Raw genomic sequence first — 22,032 nt, 5'->3', positions numbered from 1 at the left:
ACCGGTCGGAATGATCTGAAACCTCCCTCCGACACCTCATCTGTTCCCGTTTCCCACAGCCCCTCCTCCGTTATTGCCAGTTTGATTGGCAGTCTGGAAAACTGCTTTTGATTTTTTTCTTCTCCAGACAGTGACCTGAAGCTTCAGACTGCTGAGATCTTTGGCTGCAGACGCAGGTTTGATGCGTGAAGGTCAGCGGATGACCTGCCGCAGACGGGGATGGATACATTTGCCCACATGGCTTCTCTGCTTTTCTGGCCCATTGCACCGAACCGGCCCCCACCCCCACCCCCACCACATCCCAGGGCAGATTCTCTGACAGATGGACGCCGCGTTGACTCTTTTAAAGCATCTGGGAGGAAGCTGACGTGAGGTCACAGAGCAACAGTTGGTGCACGTTAGCTCAATCTGGGTCTATTCCAGTGGATTTCAGCCACGTGCGACGGGCAGCAGCTTCTCCATTACCCAGGGCAGAAAGCACAGCTATAAATGTCTAATGCTGATGTTTAATGTTGTACTACTGTAGAATTACAATGCTCCGCATTGCATTAGCAAATGTTAGCTCGCCAGCTTTCCCTTTGATTTTGTCCAAAACCAGCTTTTAGATCCAGAAGATGAATCAGCTGGGTGGAATCGCTATCAGTATGATGCTGTTCGTCAACATGGATAATGCATTTGTCCATATGCGCTCCCCAAGTACCCCAAGTACTTGCTCCGCCCACTTTATTAAGTCTGCATCAGATGCGACTTGTGTAGGACAGCTGGGTATCCCAGGATGCATTTCTCCTCCACGAGCGACAGCAGCAGCACTGACAGGGAGTATGGACTTCAAACTGTGAGCTCCAGAAGTTCACAAGTGTGTGCCTACAGACTGAGGATGGAGAAAAGGCAAATAAAGTGGTAGAACCTGTTTAGCCAGTACATTTTATATACAGTTAAATGTGTTTTGATTTTGGCTTTTCTCTGTTTTGGGTCTTAAAGTGCGAAGTTTGTGCGACACTCCATCCTTTAAACACCATTTTAGTCTGATGACATCATCAAAAATGATCAGCATCTCTCACTTGATGATGATGGGATGTTGCGTACGTGGGAGCGTCAAGCAGCTGTTCACAGCCTCAGGACACCATTTCACTCTTCAGCCTGGTGTCACACACAGCCGTCCATCCCATAAAGAAATATGAGGCGTCGTCTGATGTTCCTGTGAGGTTCTCCGTTTATCTGCTCCGCTTGTTCTCAGGGAGCTGAGGGGGGGATTGGAAATTGAAAAGTAGCATTTGGACTGTGGTCAATTTGATCTTTGCCGTTTTAGCCACAGTAGCAGATTTTAATTACCGTATTTTCTGGACTATATGTCGCTCCGGAGTTTAAGTCGCACTAGCCAAAAAATGCATAATAAAGAAGAAAAATAGATATATAAGTCGCACTGGACTATAAGTCGCATTTTGGGGGGAAATTTATTTGAGAAAATCCGAGACCAAGAACATACATTTCATCTTGAAAGGCAATTAGCAATCCATTAGCATGGATTAGCAATAGGGTTACGGTATGCTAACGTAACAAATTCAGCTACATGACCCACAACAAACTGAGTACGTGTCTGCTTTGTAAACGTAACATATTAACAGTTATTCAGATTACTATAGCATAAAGAACATCCGAGCAAGTTTACCAAACAATCAAGTCTAACTCCACAGACGAAGCACCGCTTCTTCTTCTGTGTCGCTAAAGGAACTAGTTCCTCAGTACACATGCCCTCTTGTGGTTGTCAGTGTGAAAATAACGAACATGTGAAATTTTGTAATAATGTATTTATATAAGTCGCTCCAGAGTACAAGTCGCACCCCCTGACAAACTATGAAAAAAAGTGCGACTTATAGTCCGGAAAATACGGTAGTGCTCATTAGGTGAAGAGAAAGACTTAATTAGAAATGTTGCATCTTACTTTGAAATGCGAATAATCTGCCCGTCATCGTGTCTCAGGCGTTTCATCATTTTCTGAGGTTTGATGGGATGTTGGGATTAGAGCCGCTCTCATCAGCTCTGCTTTGATTCCCAAACAGGGAAGACGAAACTTTGTTACCAGAGAACTTTTGTTAAAACATCACCAAATAAACTAACTTGATTAAGATCCTGATGATCCCTCAGATCATATGGATCTTAAAAAGGGTTAGTTGAGCGGTTTGGAGGCTGAAAATCAGACATCAGAAGGTAAGACCTGATTTCCATAACCCCAACCAACAATGCTGAATGACTGAATATATTTTCCACCTTATCAGAGAGGTGGATTCTTCCTCTGCTTCAGAGGAACCAAGGTTCTAAAACCCAACTTGGCAACAACATTTCTTTCTCTTTGGGTTTGTTTTGTGCTTATTGGCTCAGCCACTCGTGACATTAATTTAGCTTACAAGCTTAATAAAAACGCCTCGAAGAATAATCATATGCTGTATGCATCAAGTGTCCTCACTGTCCATTTAGAACCTTGGAAGAAGCGTTCTTTCAAACTGGGAATGACGTGGGCACTGCGATCTGATTGTTCCATGAGAATTCTCCGAAAAAAGCAGCACATTAATCAAGCAGCCGCCCTTCCTCCCCCCATCCAATGTGGCACCGCTGGCGTTCATTTACATCTGACCAGTCCAGCCGTGCACGGATGATTTTAATTCCGGCTATCATTTCATCGGGGCATCTCATCTGGCATCTCCCCAAAAATCTGGATTGAAGTAACAAGAACCTATAGACAAAAGAAGATCAATGTACAGCTGTGAGACGTTTAGTGACCAGCGCTGCTACACACACCCTCACCCAGGCAACACGCACTTCCCATTAATCTGCCGCTCTGCTGCATGCATCAGAATATAATTAGCTAAGCAGCAGCAGCTGTGCTAATCACCCCACCTGCCAATGCTATCCCGCTAGCATAGCAAGTCTAGCATAGCAGGTCTGGCTTCTTCACTCAAGTCAGGAGCAAGAAAAAAAAACAAAAGAGGGGTTCAGAACACAGAACAAACCCCTCAAAAAGACCCAAAATGTCCTTCTGTTTGTAGCATACCAATTTTACGTCCTAGCATCATGAAGCTAAATGGTTCCTCATTCAGCCCATGTGCAGCTGTTCCCCGGTGACCTGCAGACAGACACAGATCACGGACACGATGCGGTGACTCACGGATGCGAGCTGAAGCCGCTCCTTATCGTTCCTCAATGCATAAATGAAAAAAAAAGAAATCTGATGGAAGACAGATGAAGCCGCTGACATCACAGGAAATCCGGCTCAGTGTGACGCTCCTCGCCTACAGTGCCGCTCCGCTCCTCTCCATATGCTCTATTCTTTAATGATGCATCTCGCGGTTGCCACGCGATGCAGCGCCGCTGTCACTCACTCATGTTTCTGTGGGCTGAACAGACTTTAAAACACACCAGTCCCAAACAGGCAGGCAGGCGTTCTGAATCTCCACTTTTCTGTTGGTGGGATCAGAAGAGAACGTTGGAGATGATGTTCTCTGCGTCTGAAGATCAGAAACTCATTATTTATAAAAAAAAAAAATGAATAAATAAATAAAAAAGAGGAAGCCAACAGGTGCTGAAGAATCAGGTGTGTGAGCAGGTTGAGGATCAGCTGAGGAAAGCAGATGTGTCTGAACATCAAAGCTTGTTAAATCATCTTCTGGTTGGTTCTCAACATTGTTGATGAGGTCACCGCCTAAAAATGACTCCTCTCACCCCCTCCCCCATCTGTGCTGGTCAAGAGGAGCCCAACCTCAGGGAGGTTACGATCTAAAGCTTTAGGATCTTATCTGCGTCCTCCAGAAAACGTTCCCCCTGAACCCAGATCTTCCACCAAGGTTCTGCAGCTGCGCTCTCCTGGTGGACCTGACTGATCTTTCCTGCTCATGTGGTTCACATCTGATATTTTTCAAATATTAACAGAAATCTCACCGACGCTTTATTCTGTGTTCTCAGACTGAAACTGAAGGCACAAGCAGTAATCAGTGTCGCGCACGTGCGCGCACTCAAGATTAGCATCGATGCCGCCAACATCGGTGGTGATCCCGCCAACGCTGTGGCCGTGATTGCTTCCGCTCCGAGATGCTGGTATCCTGTTTGGATCAAATTTCCTGCTTCAGTGTCGTCTCAGAGCCGCCAAAAATCCTACTGTCGTTGATAAATGTGATTGCGATTTCATGCGCGCGCGTGTCACATGCATGCGCCTGAGGGTCTGCACGCAGTGTCAGGTGTAACAGGATTCATATGATCTCCTTTTTCTGGAGAACGCAGGCAAACCTAAATAATCAAGCGGCTCCCGTCGACGGATCAGGATGAGGAAGGCTTGAGGAGAACGCCGTGCGTTCCACGCAGATCTTACTTCCTGTCAATTCCAGCGCCCAGAAAGTGCTCTTCATCGGAGGAGGCTGCATTGAAACTCATTCTCCAGCTAAAAACTCGCCTCCTTTACTCCTGATTGGCGCGAACGCATCCCCAGGAGTGATGCAACGTGAACGAGCCGTAAGTATCTTCAAAGGCCGCCTGTGCGTCTCTGGGGGTTCCTCACCTGAACCATCTCCAACATCTCACAGAACATATGTAAGAGAGAAGAAATGGACCACTTCTTGTCAAAGTGACAGGTTGACCTTCCCCTGAACCCGCCCACACCTGTCCCCCCCCCCCCCCCCCCCCCCCTCCCGCCTCCCGCCTCCCGCCATTCTCCCTTGCCCGCCTTTTTTTTAAAAAGGGAGGAGTGTGGATCCCCCCCCCCCCCCCCCCCCCCCCCCCCCCCACCTCCCTTTCTCCCTCCCGCCTCCCGCCTCCCGCCATTCTCCCTTGCCCACCTGTTTTTAAAAAGGAATGGCGGGAGTTACAAAACAGTTACAAATCAGTTTTGCCATAGTCCTGACATATCCATCTGTCGGCAACATGAGTAGTTCTACATCCGTGATTGGTGAGACGGCTGTGACCGTTATAAGAGAATTGTGTGGAAAAGTAGTTGAAAAATCCACGGTGTTTGTACAGCGTTCTCAGGCGTCACCTTGTGAGCCTTTGCAGCAAGAATGGTCTTTGGAGCCTTATAGTCAAACAGGGAGTTTTGGGTATGTGTTCCGTTACAAGACGGGGGAGTTGATTCTCTATCAGCGGGAAGAATCTTCCAGTGAGGGGTCTATGTTGTCGGCTACGATGTCTTCCAATGACTGGGGTGTGTTGAAACTGATCAAACCGGGAATGGTGTGTGTGACTGAAGAAGGCTGTGAAGAAAGAAACAACACAGAACAGAAACCTTCCACAGAACAAACATTTGTGAGCATTTGGTTGACGAAAACCTCGGGTACGGGAAGATGGTTCTATCGTGCTAGCTACAAGATGCAGATGGAAGAGATGTCAGGGAAACCGAGACAGTATTTTGTCTTGGATCTTTTTAACTCAGACTGTGGGGTTTTCAGCAACGTGTTGACTCTACCTCTTGCAGCATGGATCGAAAAGATGCATGAAATGGATGATAAAATCACAAAATTTTTTCACCATTGTCGTCTTTGGAACAACACTGTGGTGACGAAAAAAAGAGTCCTCCCTCGTGTAAGCCCACACCCATATCTCAAATGTATAAAAGACGTTCGTCTGAACCATACGTTACCCACTACCGGAGTGAAACACTAAGGAGAGCATGTCTACCAACAGAAGCGTCAAGAGCGGATCTGACAATCCGAGCAATTCCTATCTGTGGGATGAGGATGAGACACAAGCGGAATGCCGTCAACGTCGGCTTCGGCCTCGCAGGCTGGATTTTGACTCACTCATCCAACGCTCGGATCCCACGGATTCTAACGAGTCTCTCACTCCTTGGCTAAGCCCTCCACCAACCCCACCCCTCGGACGCTCGGCATCGGATCCTGGGGTGTCCAGTCCTCACTCACCCTCACTGACACCACCCGTCAGAGACTCGGCATCACTTCCAGAGCTGTCCGAGTCTCTTCTCCAAGGCAGAGATCCTGCGCCGTCTCCGGCTTCTTCATGTCCAGGTTCTCCAATCTCTGTGAGCGGTGTGGAGAGTCCTTCACGCTCAACAACCCCTGATCCGCCTTTGCCCGACGACGCATCGGATCTCCCCGGGGCTGTATGTAACGGTGCTGACCAGCTTGACGGCTGGGCATCTGAATTCTTTGGTCTGGTAAAAAAAGGCGTTCTTCATCTACTTAGCGTCGTCCTGGACCTGTACAAGGGTGAGGTTTGCAACGGATGTCGGATCGACCACCCCAGCCAGCGCCAACACCAGTGTTTGGATGTGATCGAACCGGGTTTCTACCGCAACAACTTTTACATGTTGATGAAAAGACTCTACACACCCAAGTTCATTCCTGCTATTCAAAATTTCCTGAAAGCGTGCGGTGTCAACGCTGACTACGTGAAAGTCAAGATCGCCGCAGAGAGCCTTTTGCTCGAGCTGAAATCCAGCGAATTAATCTACACTCCCATCCACCAAATGTACGAGAGTATCGCCGACAACGACAGCGAGATTAAACAGGAACATCTGGACACGGTGACTCAGTACTGGACTGAAAACACTTATATCTGAAAACACCATTTTCAGATATAAAATGGGGAGCTTCTGGGGAAAAGTTGTAAACGATGTAGAAGGTGTCAAGATCCAATTGATCAAGGGTCAGATAATAAACATCTTGTACCAGGCTATTGAGAACAAAACGGCTTCAAACAAAAACATCTTGCTGGAAAAAACCAGAACGTGTGCAGGACCCGCACTTTGGGAAGAGATGGTAAATGACACGATGCTTATGAGCAAATCTGGATTGTCGGATTGTTTTAAAGTAATTTTTAAAGAACTGTCCAACGATGTTGTAAAACCATGTCATATGATAGCCTTTTATGCTTTGCTCATTGATGTGACCAGCAGACTTGTGCAAAACAACCATTCTGTAAGCATCTTGGAAGAACTTGGAAAATTTCACGATGATATCTGCCTCAGTCTAGATCATAAAGTCTTAACTCAAACTCTATTGATGATAACGCATTGGTCTTAGACTAGTTTTTGACTATCTGTACTTTCACATTACAAATGTTACAAATGTATTTGCTCATGTTACTCACAAAATGTATTTACTCATGTTACTCACAAAATGTGTATGCTAAAGATTTCTTAACAGCTAATAAAAAAAAATAAATACCTCTCAAACGAGCATCCCTTCTCATTCTGTTTTCAACATGTCTGAGACACGCTTCATGGAAAAAGTGTACTATGATCCCGCGCATCCCGGTAGCCTCGGTGGTGTAGAGCGGCTCCATAAGGGGGTGCAAGAAGAAATGGGAAAGACGGTTCCTCGAGAAAATGTTAAAACATTTCTACAGGGACAGGACGCTTACACTCTACACAAACCGGCCAGGATACATTTTCCAAGAAACAGGGTTTTCGCCCCCCGCCCTTTAAACCAATTTCAAGCGGACCTGTGCGATATGCAAGCCCTGTCGGAGCATAATGACGGATATAATTATTTATTAACGGTCATAGACATATTTTCCAAAAAAGCTTACGTCAGGGCTCTGAAGAGAAAATCAGCGGCTGAGGTGGTAAAGGCGTTTGAATCCATTTTTGAGTCAAGTCAGACGCCTGAAAAAATACAAACTGATGCGGGGAAAGAATTTTTTAACAAGAGTTTTGAAGCTTTGATGAGAAAACACAATATCGTTCATTTTTCCACCGCCAGTCACCTTAAGGCCTCTGTGATTGAAAGATTTAATCGTACATTAAAAGGTAGAATGTGGAGATATTTTACAGCAAACAACACTCTGCGATACACCGACGTCTTACAAGACTTGGTGAAAAGCTATAATCACAGTTATCACAGCAGTATCAAGATGAAACCCGCTGAGGTAACCTCGGAGAACACTTTTAAAGTGTTTCAAAACTTGTACGGTAAATCTGAAAACCGACGGAAGGTTGAAACCAAGATGAATTTCAAGAAGGGGGACCTAGTTAGAATTTCAAAACTGAGAGGAGTGTTTGATAAAAAATATGAACAGAGTTTTACGAACGAGGTGTTTACGGTATCTGAACGCATCCCTCGCGACCCTCCAGTGTACAAGTTAAAAGATTACGATGGAGAACCCATCCAAGGGTCATTTTATGAGCCAGAGCTACAAAAGGTAACGATGGGGGAAGACAGACTTTTCCACGTAGAAAAGATTCTGAAGCATCGCGTCGTCAGGGGTGAAAAGCAAGTCTTTGTAAGTTGGAAAAACTGGCCGGAGAAATTCAACAGCTGGATCAAAGCTGCAGATTTAAAGAACGTATAAAAATCAACTCGCGATCGCAACGGATATCATTTCATCATGTACGGTCCGAAGGACGAGGGTTTTTTTATTACCCTACCCTCCAACGCCAGCGTCGATGTTTTTAAAGAAAACACGAGTTCCAGTTACCGCGTGGATTTGCCTCAACATATCGATTTAGAGGGAAGCTGGGAAGTAGCTTTAACGCAGATTTCATACCCGCACACCTTTTATCACCTTTCTCAGGAGGATGCCTACTTTTACTGGAGGGAAAACCCTCAAGAACCGGCCACGGAGAGCAAGGTGCATCGTCAAGAGATGAAACAATCATATTTCAACGGCTTCTCAGCCTTTAGATTCGAGATGGACGGACAATTTAGAAGAATAAAGTCTGATATTTACCTCGTCTATGACAGTCTTCTGAAAAGATTTGATTTCCAATCGGGAGGTAAAACCCACGTACTCTTCGAAGGACCCCTGGCATATTTGATGGGTATGAAATCAGGGGAATGGTTTACGTTTGACCAAAGGTATGCGTACTATCCCTGCGATTTACGAGCTGGGTTTTATCACATGTATTGTTACAGCGACGTAGTTGCACCGCAGATGGTCGGCGACGTTTATGCGCCACTTTTGAGAACGATTGATGTAAAAGGAACGTTCGGTGAAATCGTCACACAGTATTTCAATCCTGCTTACTATTTACCGGTGTCCAAAAACCACATTGAAAACATTCAGGTGGAGATAAAAACGGATCAAAACAAACCGGTAAAATTTTCATACGGCAAGACTATCGCGACTCTCCACTTTAGACCTAGAACTTGAACCCCAGGGTTATATATATTCCAATCGCCCGCGTCCTCATCATTCATTTTCAGGAGGCTGATCAGCTATCCACACACAAAGTGTTCAAGGCTAAGAGAAAAATAGAGAAAAAGAAAATGGCTCGGGTAGGTTTGAGAGAAGATCCTCACCGATTTGTACAATATTATGAGAGTCAAGTAGGGGGGAATTTGCCGGGGTTTTACGGTGCACCGGTCATGTACGGTCGGGGGATAGGATCTTTGTTTTCTAAATTATTTCGTTTCGTCAGCCCTTTGGCCAAGAAAGGTTTCGAAATAGCTAAACCTCATCTTAAAGCCGCTGCGAGTAACATCGCCTCCAACGCCGTCAAACACGTGATGGAACGGTTCGCCGGTGATCAAGAAGATGATCAAGAGATGAAGCAAGAAGGATCCGGGGGCATTATGGTGTTGTCGCGTAGGAAGAGAAGACGACCCCCCGGAGAACGCATCCCCTCCAGCTTTAATAAACAGCCGTTCGGTAAAAGGAAGAAATCAGTTGCAAAAGGCCGTCGTGTGAAGAAGAAGTCCGTCCGGAGCTCTGATATTTTTTAAGAATATCTTTTCTTTGAGAAAAAAGAAAATGGCTCTAGTACATCAGAAATCTCCAGAGTGTACTCTGGCCGAATTGGATTTATTTTCAGCACCTATGACGCAGCTGTCTATCGATGAAAAAACCTACACGGAAATTTCTCCCCTGTCAGCCATCACCGACGGGGGACCCATTGAGTTTTTCATCCCCGGAGACGGGGACCGGTATCTGGATCTGAACGACACTCTGTTGCATCTCCGTGTAAAAATCACCAACGCTAACGGATCGAACCTAGCTAATGACGCAGCGGTGGGTCTTATCAATTATCCTCTAAATACAATTTTCAGTCAATGCGACGTGACCCTGGGGGATCGACTCATCTCTCAGTCGAGCGCTACCCACCCCTATCGCTGCATGATTGAGACCCTGCTCAACTTTTCACCGGACACACTCTCCAGTCAGTTTACCGGGGGTCTTTTTTACAAAGATACCGCCGGGTCAGTGGACTCTATCGTGCTCGTGAACGGTCCAAATAAAGGGTTAACGAGGAGAGCCGCGTCCACAGCCCGTTCCAGAGAAGTACACCTGCTCGGTCCTCTCCACGGGGACATCTTTTTCTGCGAGAGACTATTGCTCAACTCTGTCGATTTGAGAATTAAACTGATGCGAGCCAACGATGCTTTCTGCCTCATGGGGGCGCGTGACTCTACTTTTAGCCTAAAAGTACTGGGGGCTTCCCTATTTGTTAAAAAAGTAGCCGTGTCCCCTGCAGTCAGGTTAGGTCACGCCGCCGCCTTAATGAAGGGCAACGCTCTCTACCCCCTTTCACGCGTTAATGTGAAAACTTACTCTATTCCGGCAAACTCTAGGGTTTGCAACCAGGAGAATCTGTTTCTGGGTAGCATACCAAAGTACGTGGTTCTGGGTATGGTACACCACGAAGCTTTCACAGGAAGACGAGACCTGTCGCCTTTTAATTTCAGACACTATGACATCGAATACCTGGCTCTCTGTCAGGACGGCCGGCAAGTTCCGGCTAAAGCTTTCCAACCCGATTTTAACAACGGGGTGTCCGTCAGAGAATTCTACAACATGTTCCTGGCTACCGGGAGACATCTCAAAGATTTACCCCTGAGTATCAGCCGTGATGACTTTAATGACGGCTACTCTCTGTTTGTGTTTAATCTCAATCCGAGCGATGACAACGACGCACTGTCTACCGTCTCAAACGGAAACCTCAGGCTGGAGTTGAGATTTAGAACACCCCTGCAGCACACCGCGACCCTTATCGTCTACGCCTGTTACGATTCTATTCTGGAGATCAACGCCAAGAGGCAGGTGCTGGTGGACTATTATTAAAAGATGGACAACGTTCAACTAGAGAACCTTCTGCATAGCCTGCTGGGAGATGTGTTTTGCGGGGTGTGGGCGTCCGATCAACTGCCCATGCTGAATCCCTCTTTTAGAACCCCGGCCTACTTTATCGTCAACACACATCCGGCTCACATGCCGGGGGAGCACTGGTTAGCTTTGACGCTGGAAAATGGTGGCATAGCCACCTTTTTTGATTCTTATGGATTTCCGCCGGACTTTGATCACTACCCCCCGAGCATCTTACAGTTTCTGGAAAAACGTTCTAAAAACATTGAGTACCACGACGTTCAGTTGCAGCACCACATGTCGACGGTCTGCGGACAACATTGCATCTATTACCTCTGTCACCGCGCGTGCGGGCTATCTTTTGATCAAGTACTGTCTTTGTACAATGATGATGTAATAAAGAATGACTTCATGGTGTACGACTATGTGAGGAAATATCAGCGCTGTATTAGAAATAAAATCAATGGTCCCTCCAAGCAGGGGTGTTGTTTTTTGCAATGTTTTAAAGATTTTTAAAGTTTTTGAATGAATGACTGTACGCTCGAAAAAATGTTTAATAAACGCTTTATTGGTAAAAGACAAAACTTTGTGTATTACATTTATTCACGATGAAATGTTAATCCAACGCGGGGGGTCATTTGTTCGTCTTCTAGTTTTTGACGGTAGATCCGCAGGTGTTTCAGAGTCTTGAGATCCGATCGCATCCATCTTGAGGAGTCGGTATTGATTACGCGCTTTTGGGTTACTTATAGAAGACAAAGGGATGTTTAATTCTGAGAGAGTATTTAAAAAATGTGTCCATCCGGGAGGTTCAGAACCCTCTGATTTTTTCTTTTTAAAAGGAAACAAGAGTCGTTTGAATAGATCGATCATGTGAGACCCTTTTACAACGTTGCCCCGGTACACAAATTCCCCTTTTGTATTCCAAACATCGTGACGGTCGGATAATTTCTTTAAGACGTATTCGGCATTCTTGCGATCTCGCGGTGGGAGGCTCTGCAACACGTCGTCGATGATGCTATCGGACGTCCGTACGTCCGTCCCAGAATCTGCCTCTGCCTCCGTCTTTGTCAGATTCTCTGTCAGATTCTCTGTCTGATCCTGCTTCACAAAGGTCAGATATCTTTGCAGTAACGCGTTATATTTTTTAATTTTTTCATGAGAGCTCAGCCCCTGCTCGTTTAAGATGGCTCTCATCCTAGCATCCAAATCGTCCTCCGCGACATCTCTGATGGACTGGGAGGGCCGCGTCAGGCGGTTGAGTTGATGAGGGGTGACGAGAAACATTTTTTGGGCCTTTTTCAAAGTCATTTTCGTATCAATCCTCCGACGAGGTTCCCGATCAAAGGTACCACCGCTGAGAGGAGAGGTAAAAGAAATCCGCCCGTCTGCTTCTTTAGAACCTGTTGCTTCCTCTTTAAACTGGTTCTTTTATCAGCCAACAGTTTGATAATTTTTTTCTGTCTCTTCAGTTTTTTAAATTGAGAAGGAGTCAGGGGGAGGTTTCCTTTTAGAAGATTTAAAGAAATCTCACACAGTGTCTGGATAAAATCCGGGGAGCTGTGAATAAGAATGTCTCTACGTTTCTTGGGTGTGGCACGGTACAGGGCCTTCAGCAGGGGTGCGTTTCTTTTTATACGCGCTGACATGATGATCTACGTCGACGCTCTGGGGATGTAAACGGCCGCTTGCTGGTGAGGAAGCACACCCGTCCTCAGTCTGTACGGATCTGGGCAGACGGGGGTGAGATCCACTATTAAATACCCGTGAGGGTCTTTTGTGGCGTCTTCAAAACTCTCCAAGAAAAATGTCTTTTGTGATGGAAAAATCTGATGAGCCAATATATTCATTTGTAGTTTATCCCGTGGGTTTTTAAACATGACCAAATAATTGCTGTTCAAACTGATGGTGCGACTGTGTTTACCCTGGTGAAACACGTTTTGAGTCAACATCATAACACTCATGTTTCTGTGGTGGCGATACTGTGTAAAAATCTTTACCACTTCAGGATGGTCAGAGGCTTGAAAAATAACATCGTCCAAAATAATCAAATGCTTTTGATCAGGAGGAAACAGTGTTTCATCTTCAAAAGAATCGGGCAGACCTTTGACAAATTTAATGTTTTTAATCATCTTTTGCAGTTCAGCGTACATAGGTTGAAAAGAGGTATAAATCCACACGATATTGTCAGGTACAACATTTATTACACGGTCACAGTTTTCCAATACATTTTTTACAAAATAGGTCTTTCCACACCCGCTCGGACCCGCGATTAAACAAGAAAAAGGAAAGATAAACCTAGGATCAAATTCAATTTCCTGCATTTCTAATACCCGAAAGGCAGAGTTGTTCCGTCAGCAAAGAGTCGTCTTTTGTCATACACCACCCTAAATTTTTTATCAAATGACACATTTCTCAATGCGAAACCCTTTTTATCACGTCTGATGCTGTGTTGACGGATCTCGATCGTGTTTCCCTCTTGTTTATTACTCAGGTAACCCTCCACCAGCTCTCTGACACTGTCAAAGCTCACACGCTCACAAAATTCCCGGGTCTGAGTGATACCTTTCACACGCATGACGACTTTCTTTTTATTTCGTGTTTGGTACGCGTAACTCTTGGGACCCACCGCTGCAAACTCTTGAATGCTGTCACCATCCAGTTCATCCGTCAGGTCACCTAAATAGTTACCCAGCTCTAGAGGTTTCTCACCCTCTTTGACCAGATAGATTAAACTATCTGTGTCGATGTAAAACACTCTGTCTTGTAGTTTTTCCAGATAACTGTACAGCTTCAGTCGTGCGTGTGCTGTGGTGAATGCTGCAATAAAAACATTACTCTGTTTACCTGGGGGTTGAACGTACCTGTCGGTGTATTTCCACCTGATGAGAGCTCTGTTGCTGTGGAGAACGGAAAAGTATTCGACTTTGTATTTACCTGAAAACATGTAACTAAAGAATTCTTTAGGATCTGAGACAATGGTGGTTTTAAACAAATTATCTCTCTGTGCAAACTTTCCCCACAAACTGTTGAGACACAATTTAGCAACCTGTCTTTTCACAGGATTGGTCTCGATTTTGCCAGCATCTAAAAGAATGCCCTGATGCTCCTGATAGTCCCTGATGTATTTTTCCCTGCTCTCTCGGTCCGTCGCCTCAGCGGGGTAACCCGAGGCTTCCTGCTTTCCTTTCAAAAAGGTGTGTATGTAGTCGGTAAACACAGTGTCGCTGCTCTTGTCAAAGTGCCAGACTTCTGTAATTTTACCCACCCTGTACCCCACATCCAGAGCTTTGATGAATTCAACGGTGACCCAGACCCCCGTCAGAGCTCTGCCCTCATCGTCGTGTTCGCAGGGGCCACCCTCATTGTTAGTTTCGGCACAGGTGCGACACAGTGTAAAGAGTAATTTACCTCCCTCACTTTTGTGCGGTAACACGGGGAATAAAAGACCTCGAGGAGGATACACAGTGGCTCTGATGAAGCCGTAGTAGCTGCGTGGGTCCTCGAAATCTTTGTAGATGATCACGGGGTGACCAAAGGGGTAAGAGCAAGTACTGTTGACAAACGGGTACAGTGAGGTGACATCAACATAGTGGATGGTTTCATCGGGCGCTGCCGTGTGTCGCAGTTTTAAAGCGCTCGTTCTACCTCCGAAAAGTGCTTTTCGGGGGTTGAGAGGCTCAGGAGCGTTAAAGCAACGGAGAAATTCTTTAACCTCCGTGCATGTTGTTTTCATCTGGTTCCACGTGTGTTCTCTCATGACTACAACACGAACCCCATGTGTGGTCTGTAGCTCACTCACCCTCTTCTCACTTTTGTAGTGAAGTTCACCAAAGGTGACGCCTCTCATATCGCACTGTACTGTGGGATCAAAGCAACTGGGACAGCCGTGGTAAAAACATCCATGAAATTCCCAGACATGTTTTACACCGTCAATCTCAGCATATCCGTCTACGAAAAATGCACCAATCTGTTTTTCACCCATGTTTAGAGCATGCTGTATAAAGATTTTTTCTTTGTGCATCAACCATTCTAACCATTGAACCGATGCGCTAGAGAATCTTTTGCTCTGATTCAAATAGTTGTGTGGGCAGGGGATAGCCAGAGTGTTAGGAGTCAGATAATTGGTGCGAAACACCTTCATACAGGCTCCGGCTATGGCGATAGAACCAAAAGGGTCTACCCCCGTCTCACCTAGGAACTGATCTCTAAATTTAAGACTGCCCTGGGTGAGAATGTCAACATCATTTTTGCAGTACAGCGAGGCCTCCTTTTTGAAGTCAAAGGTACCGCGGCTGACCTCGTTGTACCACGGGTCAAATTCTTCCCGTTCGCGCACCGTCATGCGATCTACGTCGTAGTCGGACGGAACGGGATAGGACCCCACGTAATTGAGGTGAATTTCTGAGCTAAATTTGTGTGGGAAATACCCCTTGGTCTTGTCAGTGAATCCTAAGGCTTTGGGCATAGCGCTGAGACGCATGGGGAGAAATGACAGGGAATCTATGAATTTGAGACCATAATGGGATTCCTCAAAACTGAGGATTTTACTCCCGTTCATCAGAATCTGTTGTGGCGTCACATCCAGTTCCAACATACCTTTTAACACCAGATAACTGTCAAACCCCTTGGCATTATGGGCTATAAAGATGTTCTGTTTGTATCGTGGCTTCCTGAAATGCAAAATAAACATTTTAGCACAGTCAAGACCATAAAACGCCTTCTCTTCACCTTTGGATGTTTTTGTATGCACTAAAAAAGGAACATGCTCTCCATTTTGACCCACAAATGTTTCAAAATCATAAAAAACCAAATCAGGATGTGAGATGTCTGGTTGGAGGGTAGGAATGTAACAACTATGATCGACTTTAGAGTCGCTCTGCAGTTTTTCACCACAGATTTTACATTTTTTCACCGCACAGCGATGCTTTGCATCGTCTAACGACAAATTGACACTGTAGTATAGTTCGCATCGTGCGCATTTTTTGATTTGGTCGCAGAGGCTGGACTTTCTGCTTGAACCGACCAATTTGTGTCTGGTGAAACAAGAGGGTGAGCGACACGTTCTGTTACAGTCAGAGCAAACCACTGTGTTGAACCCTTCTGTGGGGCAGGCAGGATCGTTGCACACTGCGCAGTAACCTTTACAAAAGTGGGTATAGGGATGCTTAAAAGTCTTGTAACAATAATTACAGACTGACGACCCCAGGAAGGCTTTGAGATTTTTTATCCCATAATAGTGATTTTGTAGTAAAAAGAGAAACAACTGATTGGAACGATCAGAGAATTTTGTCTCATAATGTGAGAGGGGTTTACTGTGGCATGTTCTGTAAAACACAACAATTTTACGCCCCAGAATATTTTCAAATTTACCAATGTCACTGAAAGTGACCGGGGTCTCATCATTTAAACCAGCCTGATGCTGCAACTTCCTCGCAATATCAAGGCATTCTCTTTCAGTAAGTTTCGGGTAGATAACGTGAGCTAGACTGATGGCGAAGCAAAGCTGGTTGTCTCTGTTGTCTACGATAAATAAGTGGCGTCTTTTTTTGTCAATGATTTCACAGTCTAGAGTTTTCTCCATCTTACGTTTGGCACCTCCTCCTGGGTTCTGCACCACGTGAAGGATGAATTCTATATTCTCATCCGATGAAATGATACCGTTTGACTGCACAATCCGATCTAGCATTCCATTAAAAGCCGGTAGAATATTTTCACCTTGTTCATCCACAGCAACTGTAACATGATTGTGTACGTTTTCACCCACCACCTCCAACTGTATTAAATCATTGCGACTACTATGTCGTCTGGCAACATCCACCAATTCGCTGATAACCCCTGTTACATCTCGATAGAATGTTGCAATGTCAGGCACATTTCCCCGAGTGGGAATGTTAAAGGAGCGTCTTGTTCTCCATGTGATAAAATCATTAAAAAACCTCTCACCCCGCTCAGGAGAGAGATCGGGTGGATTTTCTCCTAGCCCTCCTCCCCCTTGCTGAGGAGAAAGTTTAGGGGGGGCCATGTGTGTAAGGGCTGAGGGGCTGCTCTCTGACCCCCCTTCTTGTGTCTCTGCTGAATCCGTCTCTGATCTGATTGTTACCGCGTGTAAGACATGATCACTTTGCGTGTGGAGAGCTGATGAAGGAGAATGATTTTCAAACTCTACTGCATTAACTGCATTAAGGTTTTCGAGGGCATCATTTATGAGTTGTAAGGTGTCAAGTTCTAGGACGTTTTCATTTTGCTCTGTAAAATGTAAATTTATTGGAATGGAGATTGGAATTTCACTTAATTGATCAACAGCTATTTGTAAAGCATTCGGTACTTGATTAAAATATTCAACATTGAAATCCTCATCACTTAATTGATCAACAGCTATTTGTAAAACAATCGGTACTTGATTAAAATATTCAACATTGAAATCCTCATCCATATCTTAAACAAAAGACAGAAAAAGGAAAAAAAAAAAATTACAGCTTTTTCAACACTGTTTTAGTACACCTTTGGTTACAATTGGAGGAAACAATATACCGTATGACATTATTGAAAATCTCCAGCACTACCTTGTCTTGGGGGTGTAGGGAATGAATGTAGCAGCCTGTATCCTCCTCCACCCTGTCAAAGAGCGGATCAGGAACGCTCTCGTGGTGCTCGTGCTGTTGTTGGGGATGATTGTATCCGGCTGTATCCCCGTCCACCCTGTTGAAGGACGGTTCAGGAACGCTCTCGTTTAATCTCACCCCTGAATCTGTAATTAGATGAGAGATGAGTTATTTTTTTTTTTTTATATATTATTATTATTATTAGTCAAGAAGATATAGTATAAAATATACCATCAAACAATCTCCTGACAATGTTAGACTTGTGTCTCTGGTTCCTACGTCTCCTTATCGGCCTCGCAGGTTCGAAAGGATCTGGTGAAAGCGAGAGTGGAGCTGCCGTGGGTCCCGCTGTAAGTACAGGGGTCAGAGTGGTACACGCTTGCCGTATTCTACGTCTCCTCGCAGGGGCAGAAGGTTCACGGGAGAGTGGAGCTGCCGGGGGAGTCACAGTGCTCAGAGAGGCGCACGTTTGAAGGTTCTGTTTTGATGGTTCTGTTTAGACAGAGGGGAAAATCGTTAAAATACAAATCATCAAAACGGCACATATTTTGTATATACTTCTAATCACAGATAAATATATTACCTTGTACAGTCGACTTCGGTCCTCCTGGCTGTCTCACACGTCTTCTGGAGAGTTTGTTCGTCTGCTTACTTGAGTCAGTCCCATGTTGAAGTGCCGAGGGTCTGCTCTCAATCTCAATTTCACCAATTTCAGTTACACAGCAATTTGTCCCCTGCACGGGGGGTGGGGTTTCAGAACACAGCAATGCTTTTGCTGCTTTTTCAGTTTCTTGGTTGTCTTCGGATACCAATCTTTCAGCCCTGGCTAACAGATCTGAAAAATGTATCATAAAAAGTTATATTTCAGCAATCTATGAACAACTGAGCTGTTCATAAAAAACAAAACAAAAAAAAAAACTGTATGTAAAATACCAATGTCTGTTTGCGTGAGGGTTATTCCTTCAAACTCATCGGCGCTGACTTTAAAGATACAGAAAGTTACACTTAAAAATCTAGAATAAAAATAGAACAACTTTCAGGTTAAAAAGATCACGGCTTGCTTACCAGGATAAATTGGCATATGGTGAACCTCTACTGTAACTTCTAAAACACAGTTATTCGTAAATAGTAGTTAATCATTAATAGTTCATTCATTAATAGTTTTCTAAAACTATTTAGAAAACTACAGAGAAAAAGTTTGGGAAGAATTTGAGGCTTACCGGTAGTCATCTTTGCAGCCATCTTTGTTTGTTACACGCGCTCGCAGACGGTGAAGCTTCCGATGAAGTTCTGGAGGACTGAGCTAATGACTGTGAGATGATCATGTATATATTCGCTTTACAATGCTTGGCGAGAGGAAAAAAAAAAAAAAAAGTTGATTGGCGCCGAAAAGTCTGATATTGACGACTGCCCCGATGGACCAACTGGTGGTGATGTAGCTCCCATGGGGATAAGGCCCTACACGGGAACTCTACCAAACAACAGGTTCAGGCGATATAACTCATGTTAAGAATGTTTTTCTCCAGGAGGGCCTCCAGGTCTCCAGGGGATTTAAGCTTCTTCAGTTACACACCTCGGACACCGGAAGACAACGCAGGCCCCTAAATTTCTTACTTGAAGCCACCAACTGTTTTCTCTTTTCTTCTGAACCACAGTGTTAGGGTTCTAACAGTCTAACTTTCTCCAATAGTTTTCACAAATGTTTCACAAAATGTTTGTTCTGTGGAAGGTTTCTGTTCTGTGTTGTTTCTTTCTTCACAGCCTTCTTCAGTCACACACACCATTCCCGGTTTGATCAGTTTCAACACACCCCAGTCATTGGAAGACATCGTAGCCGACAACATAGACCCCTCACTGGAAGATTCTTCCCGCTGATAGAGAATCAACTCCCCCGTCTTGTAACGGAACACATACCCAAAACTCCCTGTTTGACTATAAGGCTCCAAAGACCATTCTTGCTGCAAAGGCTCACAAGGTGACGCCTGAGAACGCTGTACAAACACCGTGGATTTTTCAACTACTTTTCCACACAATTCTCTTATAACGGTCACAGCCGTCTCACCAATCACGGATGTAGAACTACTCATGTTGCCGACAGATGGATATGTCAGGACTATGGCAAAACTGATTTGTAACTGTTTTGTAACTCCCGCCATTCCTTTTAAAAACAGGTGGGCAAGGGAGAATGGCGGGAGGCGGGAGGCGGGAGGGAGAAAGGGAGGGGGGGGGGGGGGGGGGGGGATCCTCCTCCCTTTTCAAAAAAAGGCGGGCAAGGGAGAATGGCGGGAGGCGGGAGGCGGGGGGGGGGGGGGGGGGGGGGGGGGGGGGGGAACAGGTGTGGGCGGGTTCAGGGGAAGGTCAACCTGTCACTTTGACAAGAAGTGGTCCATTTCTTCTCTCTTATGTATATTAAGACCCAGAGGAGCGGCTGTTGAGGAATCAGGTTTCATGTTCTAGATAGAGGACAGGAAGCAGCACCGCGGGGAGATCCGTCCTCCACTGATGGAGCTTGATCAAATTAAATTCCTCCTCTGTTGTCTGACGCTTTGGAGATTTCCAGAATCCCCCCCAGAAAACAGGAAGCTGCTGAAGATGGTTTGAACCTTTTCTCTGAAGAGTTTCACTTCTGTCCAGAGAAGAGTGAATTTTAGAATAAAAGTGTTTATCGCACATGAAGTAAACAACGATTTTGGGGTGTTTGTTGGGGCAAAAACTAAAACAACTTCAGCCATTTCAGATTTGGAATGAATATCATGAACTTTTATTTCCAGACTCAGTTTTAAGGACCAGTTGGTTCTGAACTGGGAGCATTTAAGTGTAAATCTAAGTGTATTTATTTAATGTTGAGTAAGAAAAGAAACATATTATCTTTCACTTTTGGTGAGATTTCAAACATTCACCATTATTCAGACTGAGCCGTTTGCGTGGAGTCTTTTGGTGGGCAGAGATGAGACGGAATTATGCACAGGTGAAACACTACTAGGAACAGGTGAGAGGCAGGGCGAGTCGATGGCTGTTTCCGAAACCACACACTCATTCCCTGTTCACTACTCACTACACGGGGGACATGGATTGAGTGAACTACGTAGCGCACTCAATTTAAAGCTAGTATTCGGACAACGGCGTCATTTATGGCGCACGTAAAGTGACGTCATGGTGTCGCATAATAATTACGAACCGGTCGCCGGGAAAAGTGGCCAGGTCCATTTAATTATTTTAACCCATCAGAAATATATTCAGAGGTCATTTTATGAAAATGCAATTTTTTACATGATAATTAACTTTATATAATAAAATGAAATATTAATGTCAATAATAATTACTTATTACTTAAAATAATTAGTGTCCCTTGACATTTTCAAGATGTGACGGCACATTCTCAAGTCATATTCTGCTGTAGTGAAAACATTTAATAAAGCAATTTTTCATCAAAAAATGGATCCAGAGCTACTTTTCATCTTTGAAAATATTCTCTTACTGAGATTCTGTCGCCTGGTGAGCAACAGACGATTCCGAAGAACAATTTTAAGTGATCAGTGAAGATTGATTGATTTTTTTTGTTTACACATTTATGTTGTAATATTTTAGGATGATCATATTGGACCCCCACTGAAAAAAATGTCTTATTTCCAAAAATTTCATATATCAAACCGCACAGTAGAAATTCCGTTAAAATATGTACGGATACCGTAATGGCTGATGGGATACATTTTCCGAGTTAGGGTGCTCACTTGTACACTACTTTTCGCAGTGCATTGGCGGATACATTGAGTGCACTAGATAGGGTACAGCGATGCTCACTAACAATTCGGACACTATTTCAAAATGGCGTCCACACTCTTGAGTGCACTATGTAGGGTATAGGGTTCGGACACAGCCATAGAGTCACAGGTGAGCCTGGGAGGCACACCTGAGATGGGAGGAGACACAGGTGACAAACATCAGACAATCACAACAGGTGACTGACAGTCTGTCTTAATCCTGAAATCTGTACCTTTGCTGGAAATGTCAACTGATTTCTAACATTAGCGCAGTAGCACCCAAGCTAATGTCGGTAGGTCCATGCGTGTCGGGACGTCATCAACTGCTGAACGTCTGAATCCAGGATGCTGCTGAAACGCCGTCTGCAAAGCACGCGTTGTTTTGTGGTTCATGCAGAAACCTCATTTGGAATAAAACCTGGAGGCTAACGATAAAAAGTGCTATCAGCAGCGCTCAGCCTTGTCCTCTCCAGCTAACACAAACATGCTGCTCTCACTCATCACATGATTAATTACAACTTGATTGCTTGCTTGAGCGTTTTGAGCAAAATAAACATCTTGACCCTGAGTTGGTGATGCAAAATGAGAGTTATTATTTGGGACTGAATTTATATTTATTTGTTTAGTTCCTGGTGCAATTCGAG

General features: G+C 44.8%; 1 long non-coding RNA gene across 1 annotated transcript; it reads right to left on the bottom strand.

Moving 5' to 3' along the window:
• Window positions 1-763: 763 nt before the first annotated feature.
• On the bottom strand, window positions 764-21,640 carry LOC115252679 (uncharacterized). Its single transcript, XR_003891007.1, has 4 exons — window positions 21,622-21,640; window positions 1,943-2,043; window positions 1,062-1,241; window positions 764-871 (listed from the first exon to the last, which is right to left on the bottom strand). It is a non-coding gene; the product is annotated as an uncharacterized lncRNA (long non-coding RNA).
• Between the last annotated feature and the right edge of the window lie 392 nt (window positions 21,641-22,032).

This window comes from Takifugu rubripes, chromosome 15 (genome assembly GCF_901000725.2).
Source record: "Takifugu rubripes chromosome 15, fTakRub1.2, whole genome shotgun sequence".
In the NCBI taxonomy this organism is placed as follows: Eukaryota; Metazoa; Chordata; class Actinopteri; order Tetraodontiformes; family Tetraodontidae; genus Takifugu; species Takifugu rubripes.
The sequence above is the reverse complement of the archived record's forward strand: the minus strand, read 5'-3'. Positions and strand labels throughout refer to the sequence as shown.